Source organism: Saccopteryx leptura, chromosome 5, assembly GCF_036850995.1.
Source record: "Saccopteryx leptura isolate mSacLep1 chromosome 5, mSacLep1_pri_phased_curated, whole genome shotgun sequence".
Taxonomy (NCBI): Eukaryota; Metazoa; Chordata; class Mammalia; order Chiroptera; family Emballonuridae; genus Saccopteryx; species Saccopteryx leptura.
The window spans coordinates 160,922,025-160,934,512 of record NC_089507.1 but is presented as its reverse complement, the minus strand read 5'-3'; the positions used below and the strand labels follow the sequence as shown (position 1 = coordinate 160,934,512).

Sequence of the window (12,488 nt, the reverse complement as noted above, 5' to 3'; positions counted from 1 at the left end):
TGATGAAGTCAGCAAATGAAAAGAAAAAAGAACAAGAGGAACTAGGGGTTGAAAAAGAAGAGGAGGCTGGCCTAATGCTTGATTGCCTCACAACCATGGTCAAAATGGCCAAAGAACTTGAGCAAGTTGCTCAAGAATGGGACCCCCAGATGCTTCGTTCATTGCAGTTCTCAAATACAATCAGTTTAGAAAAACCTTCTTGCCCAGAAAAAAAAAAACAGTGCCAGCAACTCCCCATAACTATGTTCCTCAGTTGGAAGAAGACACCAGTCACACCTACGCCTTTAGCAAAAACAGAAGTTACTGTCGAGGGCAAAGATACTGCACCACCTGATGAAGCGCCTGATGAAGTGACACCTTCAGAAGAGCTGTAATGCTCTTCTTGACTGTGCAGTACATTCATCTCATCATTATCACCTTCATCTTCATCAGTACTGCAGAGCTAATTCATCATCATCTTCATCATTCAAGTTGTAGTATTGAATATAGTATATTCACTGGTGAGTACCCATATAGAATTTTATATGTTGTTAAAATTACAATTAAAATCTATAGATTTAAGAGTGTAGAAAGTGTTTAAGAGTATAAGAAGTTTTTATAAGAGTGTGGGAAAGGTTTATAAGAGTGTTGGGAGGGTTTATAAAGCCTTAAAATATATATAAATATGACAATAAAATAAATATAAGGTTGCACTTTGCAGATTTTCATCTATCACGGGGGTCTAGAACCTAATCCCCATGATAGACGAGAGACCGCTATATGCACAGTGGTAGCAATTCCCAAAAGGAAAAAAATTCTTGTCTTATTCATCTTTTTTTTTTCTTAAGTGAGAAGTGGGGAGGCAGAGAGACAGACTCCCATATGCACCTGACTGGATTCCACTTGGAAAGCCCACTAGGGGGCGATGCTCTGCCCATCTGGGTTTTTGCTCTATTGCAACCATAGCCATTTTAGCACCTGAGATGAGGCCTTGGTGCCATCCTCAGTGCCCAGGCCAACTCGCTCCCATGGAGCCATGGCTGGAGGTGGGGTAGTGGGGAAGAGAGAGATAGAGAGAAGGGAGAGGGGGAAGGATGCAGAAGCAGATGGTTGCTTCTCCTGTGTGCCTTGGCCAGGAATCAAACCCAGGACATGTACATGCTGGGCCGATGCTCTATCACTGAGACAACCGGCCAGAGCCATCATCTTTCTATAGTGTATCTTATATAAGTTTGCCTTTGTTAAGGTAGGTGTTCAATAAGTATCTGCTGACAAAATGAAAATAATATTCATCTTTAAAAAATGAGTCCTCAAGCAAGTAAATACATGAAAATTTAATATGCCTCTATCTGAAATATACAAAAGCCTAAAGGCAAAATCAATTCTTACATAACTTCATTATTACAAAGTTAAGTCTTGAGTCAAAACCCCAACTTTAAAAATATGGCCTTAGAAAGCAAATACCTAACTAAGACAAGTAAACTGTCTTATGCTGCATCATTATCATCCATTGCAACATAGATGACTTAATTTCTGCTTGTAATTTTCTTTGTTCATCACTCAGCCTCCTCAGTGAACCTTCTGGTAAGTCTTTCCCATCTCCAGAACCCACAGCATTACCAGGTTTTCCATCTCTGCCAACTGGGAAACCCAGTGTAATCATCAGAAAACACAAACATGGAACCTGGCAAGATCCTGACACCAAAAAAGCTTGCGGAAAAGTCAGAAGCTTAATTAGAAGAAGGTTCTTTGGATGTTATATTTTGTCACTGTGTACACTTACAAAACTATGTTCATGTTCCTCTTCATCCACCATTATTTTATCTGGATTCACAGAGTACAGCCACTAGTATCTTCTCTGCAGTCATTACTATGCTCTTCATCCTGCTCTTCATATTCACCACAAGTGACGCTCTTTCTTGGCTTTCTGAAGACTTACATTAATGTCTGTGATTCCAAGTGTGGCACAAAACTCAGTTATCTGAGGATAGGTCCTATGAACCAACTGCATTTGTGTCTGTGGCTTGCTTGGCTCATAACAAGCAGCCATCATAATAAAGTTCAATGGAACTTTGAGGTCCTGATTCAGTTTTTCCAATACTTCATTAATAACTTCCTTTGTTGCACTATAATCCTGCCTTGTATGCAGGTCATTATTTTCAGGCACATTTCATAGGCGCTCAGTCACAGGAAGAGGATTGTAGCCCTGAGAACAGTGAGCCATTTTTTAAACTTGATTTAAAAAATTAACTTTAACAGGGTGACATTGATCAATAAGAGTATATAGGTTGCAGATGCACATTTCTATAGCATTTGAACTGTTGATTATGTTGTATACCCATCACCCAAAGTCAAGTCATTTTCCATCACCATATATTTGCCCCGCTTTACACCTGTCCCCTTTCCCCTCTCCATTAACTCAAATCACCTTCCCCCTCCCCCATGTCCCCTTCCCGCTGGTAAACACTTTACTTTTATCCATGTCCATGAATCTTAGTTTTATATCTTACCTATGTGTGAAATCATACAGATTTTAACTTTTTTTGATTTACTTATTTCACTCAGTATAATGTTCTCAAGGTCCATCCATGTTGTTGTAAATGTCACTATGTCATTGTTTCTTATGGCTGAGTAGTATTCCATTGTTTATATGTGTACCACATCTTCTTTACCCAATCGAGGGACACTTTGGTTGTTTCCATGTCTTGGCCACTGTGAATAATGCTGCAATGAACATGGGGGTGCATAGTGAGCCATTCAATATCATACTCTTAAATAATAAGGAGGATTGGATCATGATCTATTTCTATTACCTCAAAGAAGTCTCTATGTGGTAAGCATTTGTCCAAGGCTAAAAATTTGGTGCTTGGCAGTCTCTCCTTTAGCCTTGGCCTGACACCACAGCAAGGCTGTGAACTTCACATGAAGGTGCGTGGAAAACCAGTGAGTAGGTTTGAAGTGCTCTAAAATCTCTGAGGCAGCAGGACTTCCTAATGTGTTATTTCCCACTTCTTGTCAGAAAAAGATTTAGTCTTAAGAAGTTGCTTCTTATTTTCATAATGGTATATAATTCTTGGCCAATCATGAGATAAGAGTATGTCCATAGGTTGCTTCAGCTTTTCGAGAGTCAAGGGATTTCAAGATACCAGAGATTCCACCAACTTTTATACCTTATTATTGTACCTCAATAATAACTGTTGGTGCCACCCAGCCACCATAGGGTAACTCTTGCAAATGATTTGAGGCTTCACAGTTTTCCCAAATGAAGACTGTGAGAACTGGAACCTTTTTCCTTGCATAGTAACACCTGTACAAGGTCTGCATGTGGTGGTAGTTGGGAGGCACTAACATGCAGCACAAGTCCACTTTGTTGTGTACCACTGGAAAGTTGCCACAGCACAGCTGCACTGTTCCACCAGCAAAAGCATCTCATAGATCTTTTCCAGCTCATGCAGCAGCAGCTGGCCACAGCCACCTGGACCTAGCCACATCCCAATGCCCTAAAGTGGAGCAAGCCCAGTTTAGAGAGCAGAGACCCCCTTTGACAGTTCTCTGGATGTTATAACTGGTCGTGACTTCAGGTTGCCTTTCTATTAGCATAAGGTTATCATATTTGTGGTTGTAAACATATCAGTCAGACCTTGTTGGGGGTAAGCAACTCTCAGGAATTAACCACCCAATGATTATAGACTGTAATATTCATATAAGATTACAACTCTTTCATGGGTCCACTTGAAATTTCTGGCAGACCAGCTATTGAAAACCACTGGTATAAAGCCTGTATTTTATTATGCTCATAGATCTGTGGATCAAGAATTCAGACAGGGCCCTGTAAGGATGGGTTGTGGCTTTTTCATGTTATCTGATGCAACAGCTGGAAAGACTAGAAGTGGCAGAATGGCTGGGATCTGGTAAATTTGGAGGAAGATTTACTCACACATGTCTGGTAATTGATGTTGACTGTTGACTGGAACCTTGGTTAGTCAACTACAACACCTACCTGGCTCCTCTATGTGGCTAGGGGTTTCCTTAGAGCATGATGGCTGAGTTCCAAGAGCAAACTTTTATTTTTCCAAGGTCTGGTCCTGGAAACCTGGACTATGTCACTTATACTGTGTTCACATAGCACAAATTTAAGGGAAGAAGATACAGACCATACCCTCCTCATCTCTAGATAAAAGGATTGTCCAAGAATTTTGGATACTTCAACCCATAGGCTAGGTAGTGGTCTATAACATGGTCCGACTTAGAAAGATAAACTGGGATAATCATTTTCTTTTTCAAAAATTTAAACTGAGTAATGAAAAGGAATGATCTAGTTTGATGTGGAAGGCAGAGATGAAACAGTCACATAATCTACATACAAGGCCATGGACAAAGAAACGTTTTAAAGAAGCAGACACTGTGAGAAAGCAGAACATCTATTGAATAGAGAGACAGTGAAGTGGGAAGGAGCAATGGAATGAAAGAAAATTCATGTTGCTCTGGAGAGGGGCCATGATAAGGCAGGAAGCCTCTGGAATGGCCCCTGTCTGGCAATTCCTATTTAGCTCCAGTTTATTGACTTTCTTCCCCAGTTTTCTAGGTTACAGTAAATAACCATGTCCTACATGGAAATAAGATGTGCTGAATGGATAGGGCTGGAGCACAAGTTTCTTCTTTCCTTAGAATTTTTACTGACGTGGTGGTTAGAGCCACTGTCAGAGACAAGTAACTGTGTAAAATGGTTGCTGCTTAGTAGCATGGAAGAGCCACTCTGTGCTCCTTATTCCATCCGTACTTGGTCATAATAGGCTGTGAGGAGGTATGGGAAGTGGTTGCAAGGAAATACTTTATTATTTCCAAACATGAATTGTTTGATAATGCATTTTAAAAGGTAAATAGATAACTTAGTAGAGATCTGGTTTTATTCAACTGTAGGAGTTTTCTTTTCTTTTTTTTTAATGAAGAGAGAATAAACAAAAGGTCAAAACAGATTTGTTCAATAGGGTTTCCCTGAAATTTGAGAACACCTATATTATCTGTTGTATATTGGCCACATGTTTTCTTAATTCAGAGGAATACTCTAATTTATTTTTTATTTTTTTTAATATTTTTACAGAGACAGAGAGTCAGAGAGAGGAACAGATAGGGACAGACAGACAGGAAGGGAGGGAGATGAAAAGCATCAATTCTTTGTTGCATCACCTTAGTTGTTCATTGATTGCTTTCTCATATGTGCCTTGACCAGGGGCTACAGCAGAGTAAGTGACCCCTTGCTCAAGCCAGCAACCTTTGGGCTCAAGCCAGCAACCATGAGGTCATATCTATGATCCCACACTCTAGCCAGCAACCCTGCATTTAAGCTGGTGAGCCTGTGCTCAAGCTGGTGACTTTGAGGTTATGAACCTGGGTCCTCTGCTTCCCAGTCCGATGCTCTATTCACTATGCCACTGCCTGGTCAGGCCAGAGGAGTACTCTTTTAAAAGAGATATTTTGTTACCCAAGAGATGAGGTGTTCAATGCTCTTCAATCAGGGCATTTAGAGTTCATCTACTGTTAAGAAGATCAGTATCTTCTTATCCAAAGGAATTGTTAGGCAGTCATTAAGTTACCACTATCAAAACAGCCTTGACTCCAATAATATCATTATCTGATTAGAGAGAAAAAGAATTCTGAGTTCTGAAAAATACTAGTACAGGTCTTTTTCTTATGTAGCTCTTCTACCAAAGACTCATTTATAATTCTGCCAATAGAGTAGATTGTTTTGAGCTGCTCTTGCTGTGACAGAAAAGACGTGAAATCAGGTCAGGGGAGGATTGTACCTGTTGAGGGGGTCATTCTTTGAAAAATCCCTAGGCTTATTTTTCTTTTTCTTTTTTACACATTTTCTCTATGATATACTAACATTCAATACTTATTGCAGTTAGTTAACCCAATCATTGTGCCAAAGATATAATTGTTCTTTCATGTAGGAGGAACATAGAATAACAGTGCCCTAATTTTGCATGTCTCTATTTTATAATGACAGGCTGTCATCTCCTATAATTTACCAGAAATGATGAACAATTTGTGTAGGCTGAATGTAGTTGCTTAGTTACCACCTTCTAAAATTTTCTTAAATATAATTGCTTCTCTGCCAGGGGAAATGGTTGATCCAGCTAATTTGCGTTGACCACTCTTTAAGCAGCTCAACATATTAAATACCCTTGTGCTTTTTATTTCAAATTATTTGCTTTTAAAATTCTGTTAAGGTAAGTCACCTTTGTTATGATCATTATTCGTCTTTAAACAAAGTGAGACTTCCAAATGATTGTACATTGTCATTTCCCCATTGTTTTTCTGTATCTCTTTTCACATTGTTGTTTCAGAGTCAAGGCTAGAAACTTGTGAAGAATCATGAAAATCTCTAGTTTCTCTCTGACTAATTCTAAATGCTTTCAAACAACTCCAATCTGGCTTAAACTGTGTATAAAAATTTGTACCATACAAATATTCTCTTGGCTTTTCTCCAGACTTTTGAACATTTATATTGCTATATAAGAAAGTGGAGTCTATGCAGATACTTAGCACACAAGTTTGCTTTTTATACTTGTGTTTACTCATGTACACTGATTTGAGGGAGAAAATGGTTAAAAGCTAGAGTTCTGTTAAGTACCATATTTCCCCATATATAAGACAACTTTTTTGAAAAATTTGTGGTTGAAAAACTGGGTGCATCTTATATAGTGGTTGTAGATTTTTTTACTTGCATTTCCTGCTTTTTCGCATGAATGAGTTGTTTGAATTTTATAATGAATAAAACTTGAGTTCAATAACTTTACGTAATACATTTTTATTTTCAAATTTTGGGCCCCAAAATTAAAGTGTGTCTTCTACATGGGAGCGTCTTATACATGGAGAAATATGGTATTTACAGTATTTATAGTTAGAGTTGCAGGATAATATTACAAATCATCACTTGCTGTACTATTTCAAGTCTACCTTATAGTTGCCCACTTTTTCCCATTTTGCAATAAGAACTTTAATTGATGTTTAGATAATTCACAACTAAGAACAAAGCTGACTTACTCTTTAATCTAAGTTTCAGGTGGGGATGAGAGAGAAGAGACCAGAAATGGCTTTGAGGAAATGAAGGAACATGTTTCTATTTCTGCCCCCTAACCCTCAAACTTTCCAAATCACATCCAAGCTAGAGGAGAGGAGAAAATTTGGAGAAAAGACAAAAGAAATTAGAAGCAGTGTAGTGACTTCACTCTCTGAATGCCACCCATGTTTGTGTGTCCACCCTTTCAAATCTCCTTACCTCTCAGGATCCCAGAGAGGAGAGTACCAGGAGAAGTCTGGAATAATGGCAAGCTCCACGCTGGCTAAGCAAAGGGCAGAATGGTACAGATGGAAATGAGCAGGCCAGTGATACACCTCATCCCCCACAAAACATTTGTGTGTGTGTGTGTGTGTGTGTGTGTGTGTGTGACAGGGACAAAGAGAGGGACAGAAAGGGACAGACAGAAAAGGAGAGAGATGAGAAGTATGAATTCTTCATTGTAGCTCCTTAGTTGTTCACTGATTTTTTCTCATATGTGCCTTGACCAGGGGGCTACAGCAGAGCCAGTAACCTTGGGCTCAAGCTAGTGACCATGGGCTCAAGCCAGTGACCTTAGACTTCAAATCACCAACCTTTGGGCTCAAGCCAGTGACCAAAGTGTTGTGTCTCTGATCCTACACTCCAGCCAGCGACCCTGCACTCAGGCTGGGGGGCTCACGCTCAAGATGGGGAGCTGGCACTCAAGCCGGATGAGCCCATGCTCAAGCTGGCAACCTCAGGGTTTTGTTTCTGGGTCCTCTGTGCTCTAGTTGAATGCTCTATCCACTGCACCCCTGCCTGGTCAGGCCCCACAAAACTTTTTCATGGCTCCTGAGGCTCCTTATTTCTATGGGCCCAGTGTGAGAACATAGAAATTAGCAAAGAGTGAAAGCTGGTAAATCACATGTCAGGAGATCATCTAGCAGGGTTGAGAAGTTCTTCACCAAGGGTGCTGCTTGAACTTTCAGCAGTGGATAAGATGGATGAAGAACTGAACCCAGAGGATTGGCAGCACCATATAGAAAAGAGATAGACAGTGGTCAAGAGCTTTGAGCTCTACCTGAGGAAGCACTAAACATCTTGAACCAAGAGAATAGACAAGTTAAATCCCCAGCAGACACCAGCAGACAACCTCATAGAAGTGATATATAGCCTACCAACACTGTAATGCTCCCATATGCCTTCCTGGAACTCAGATACTACCCCAAAGAGGAGGCTGGAAGAAGACAGAACATTCGGTTCATTACAGCTTAACCAAGTATGTGATCTGGTTACAAGTTGGAATTGATAAAGTTAAAAATCACACTGCTTGACCAGGTGGTGGCACAATGGATAAGTTGTATATCTAGCACACTGAGGACCTAGGTTCAAAACCCTTAGATCACTGGCTTGAGCACAGGCTCATCGGCTTGAGCATGGGCTCACCAGCTTGAGCACGGATGGAGTCTCCAGCTTGAGTGTAGGATCATAGACATGACCCCATGGCCACTGCATTTAAGCCCAAGGTCATTATCTTGAGCTCAAGTTCACTGGCTCAAGCAAGGGGTTGCTGGCTCAGCTGGAGCCCCCCTGGTCAAGGCACATATGAGAAAGCAATCAATGAACAACTAAGGTGCCACAACTATGAATCGATGCTTCTCATCTCTCTTCCTTCCTGTCTGTCTGTCTCTCTCTTTGTTTCTCTGTCTTTCTCAGAAAAAAAAAAGTTAAGATCACTACTGATCTGAGAAAATCCAGGAATTATTTTTTTTAAATTGCCTGCTGTTAAACAGTCTGGAAACAGATTTGAGTTATACAAATAAAGTGGACGTATTTGCACCCCATTTAATTCACAGTTCTGTGACTCAGCCTGATTGTGTGTCAGGATGACTTACTCTTTGGAGTAAGGTGTTAAAGGATGAAGTTGGAGAAGGCAGAGGAGGATACTGATGTTTCTATCTCATATGGGATAGTCTGGTGTTATGATCAAGAGTAGAAGATATAGAAAGTTGCTAAGACAGTATCTCTTAAAAGTTCTTATCACAAAGAAAAAGAATTCTGTAATTATGTATGGTGATTGATGTTAAATAGTCTTATTGTGATCATCTTACAACATATACAAATATCAAATTATGTTGTATACCTGAAACTAGTATAATGTAATATGATGTTGTATGTCAATTATACCTAAAAAAAAAAAGTGTAGACAATTTGGTTTGAATCCTGACTCAATGACCAGTTTTGTGTTTGGGGGAAATTATTTGATTCCACTGAATCTGATTTTCCACATCTGCTGAAATATGATAACATCCAGCTTCATAGGGCTGTTGTGAAGCTTTCAGATACTTTTGGCACACAATATTTATTTGGAATATGATTACAGTGTATCATACTTTTTACCTCCGGTGCTCTCCCTCATCCCCATTGACCCCTGCATGAAAGAAGGCTTTGCTGGGTAGAACTCCTTTATTTACTTTTGTATCCATGATGTCTGGCACATAGTAGGTGTCCAACAAATAGTTGTTGAACAGATAAATTGGTGAGGAGCTCTAGGAAGATAGCTGGGAGAAGAAAGCAGGTTCTACTGTAGTAAGGTATCAAAAAACTGCAAAATTAATATTGATATTCTAGAAGGAAAGGTCAGGCTTTCCTGTCCTGTCCTTCTTTTGGGAAGGGGAGGGAGAAGAATATAAAAATTTCTAGCTTGCAAGAACAATGGGTCATTTAGTTTTAAATCTAAAATAAAGGTTAACCGAGAAACTTCTCTTTCAGTGGGAGACAGAATTTACATACCACACTACATTGACTGAAGTTTTTCTTCCCTTCCTGGAATCTTGAGAGTAACATACCCTTAGGCAAAGGAGGGAAGATGAACCCTAAAAGATTTGTAAACATCTTTGATGTGTTACCTTGAAAGTCTTAATGTTTCTGTGTATCTCCTAAACAACTGTTGTAAGCTTATGGCATGATGTCATGCTCTTCCATACCCTTGTGTGATCAAGGGTATATAACCAGCCATTTGGTTGCTCCACTACCACCCACCATGAAAGCTGGAATGTCCACTAGTGGGCGGGAGGGAACAAGTTGACCAGCACTGCAAAAGTGGATGGTTTTCATAAAAAGGTTCGCCATCACAGGTCTAGAGCCATATGTAGTAGTCAGGTCTCAGGTATGCCAGACACAGATGGGAACACTGGTGTGGCACTGTACTAACAACAGCGTAAGGGGATTAAGTGAGAATCTACTAACTGAGAGGTGAGACCCACCCCCACCCCCTCCTCTGCTTGGCTCCTAGAATGCTGAGCATCTCAGGTAGCAGACTGGGGGAATTTCATCTGGGGAACTTGCCAGCTTGAAACCAAAAACAAAAACTACCTTTGGTGCTGACATTTGAGAGCTCCTCCCAGGAAAAACTAAGACCCCATTCATTCCATAATGTTAAAACCTTATTGTTGACATGTCTGGCTCACTCATATAACACTTCCAATTGGTATTTTAATCCTAACTACTATTAATCATGATAGTGTAGGATCACTTGATATTTGAAGATACCTTCTAACATGATATACAAAGCCAAAACTAACACATCAGAATGCAGTAAATGCAGGAGGAACTATCAAAAGTCTGTAATGGATAATCATTCCAGAAAGGTTAAAGATAATGCATTCAGAAAACAAGAACCAGATGCGTGAAAAAAAGAAAGAAATACAAAGTATTGTCAGAGAATAAGAGAAAGCGCTTGGAACTTAAAAATATAAGAACAAAGATTTAAACTTCAAGAGGAGCTGGCAGATATAGATGAGTACATTTCTAGAAAGAGCAAATGATAAAATTAAGATAGAATACACAAAATAGTCAGGAAAAGATAAGGATATTAAAGAATATGTTCAATATCCAATTAATAGAATCCCAGAACCAGAGAACAGAGAAAATGAAATGGAGAAAATGACCAGAGTAATTTTCTTGGAACTGAAAGAAATACTGTACATATTTCCAGATTGAAAGGGTGCACTGAGTGAAAGAAGATGCCTTTTGATAGAAGAGAGATGCTAGATTTTCCCAGAAAAGGTGTAAAAAGTAGGGCATACAAAAGATGAAGAAATAGATATCAAATTTCTTAAAAGAAACTTTGAAAACTAGAAGTTGATTAGTGATTTCTTTAAAATTTTATACGCAGACAAATTGTTATTCAAGAACACTGAGAGGACAAAAGCCATGTTCACACCTTCAGGGTCTACATATTTTGTCTCCTATGCACCATTTTTCCAGGTAGATATTAGCAAATAGTTGCTATATAAAAATGAGGGAGAAGTGGAGGAAGCTCTCTGGGCATCCGGGGGCAGCAGTGGCGCGGGGACCCAGAGAGCAAGCTGCCCAGACTGGAGAAGGACATATGGGAGTGCACCGAGAATAGTGCGTTCAGGAAAATCTGGACTGGTGAGTACCTGAGAGGTTTGACCAGAGGGAAAATTGAGTTGAGAGGCATATTATGGAGTTGTTCAAAGATAGTGGAAACACTTGGAGATTCAAACCAAATGAGGGAAGAAAGGAAAATTAACTCCAGGAAAGAAACAAATAGGGAAGAAAATGTGATCATATATGCTACTTGACTCCTTGGCACATAACATTTAATCATAAAAATGAAAAAATGAAATATGGGCTTAATTAAAATATAATTTAAAACATATACTGAGAGGATGGGTGAGGAAAGATGTGTGTTTATGACAGTTGATGAGTTAAATCATTGACTTCTGTAGGAAGGCAACAGATTCTAAGAGAAATAGACAAAAATAAGATGATCAGTATTTTTAAGAATCATGACAATGAGGGTAGATACTGGAAGAATTAGCTTTGGCAATTAAATGTTGCATTTTGGGAATAGGAAATAGTGACAGGTATTGGGTAGGAAACTACCATTTTTATTATGAGTTCTGTAGTTTTATTTGCTTTAAAAAGTTATGTACATATAGAAAGGTAAAATTAAAAAGCAAAAATATTATGGCAACTCCCCAAGTTGTATAATTGAAAATGCTAAAACACTAGTCTATGAAAATTAATATAGACCCATTTACACAAATGCTGAATTAATAACAACTTCATAAGTGTGTGTGCATGTGTGTGTGGTACAGGCTGGGTCCCCCAATGTTGGGAGACCACTCTCCATGGCTCTCCCTCATTTCTGCATGTCTTCCATCATTTTTTGTTTTGAACCGTCTACTTTAGGGTATTTATATGACAACAGGCTTAGAAAATAGAGCTAATATCCGTCTCCAAGACAGAGGCAGATTTGTTTCCTGACCAATATAAATAATATAATTGTTCTCTTTAGGGCAAATTTACTAGTAACCCCATATTCAAAAGATAGGAATTTCCTAAGCTCAGGCTTCCTTAGCTATAAGCCCATGTGTGTTCTGCATCAGCTGGTGGGATTTGAGGAGCATGAAAAATTAATTTGAACATGAAG

General features: G+C 39.3%; 1 pseudogene; it reads right to left on the bottom strand.

Annotated features, from left to right (window-relative positions):
* Positions 1-1,447: 1,447 nt before the first annotated feature.
* LOC136406587 (lariat debranching enzyme-like) lies at positions 1,448-9,510 on the bottom strand (annotated as a pseudogene).
* Positions 9,511-12,488: the final 2,978 nt, after the last annotated feature.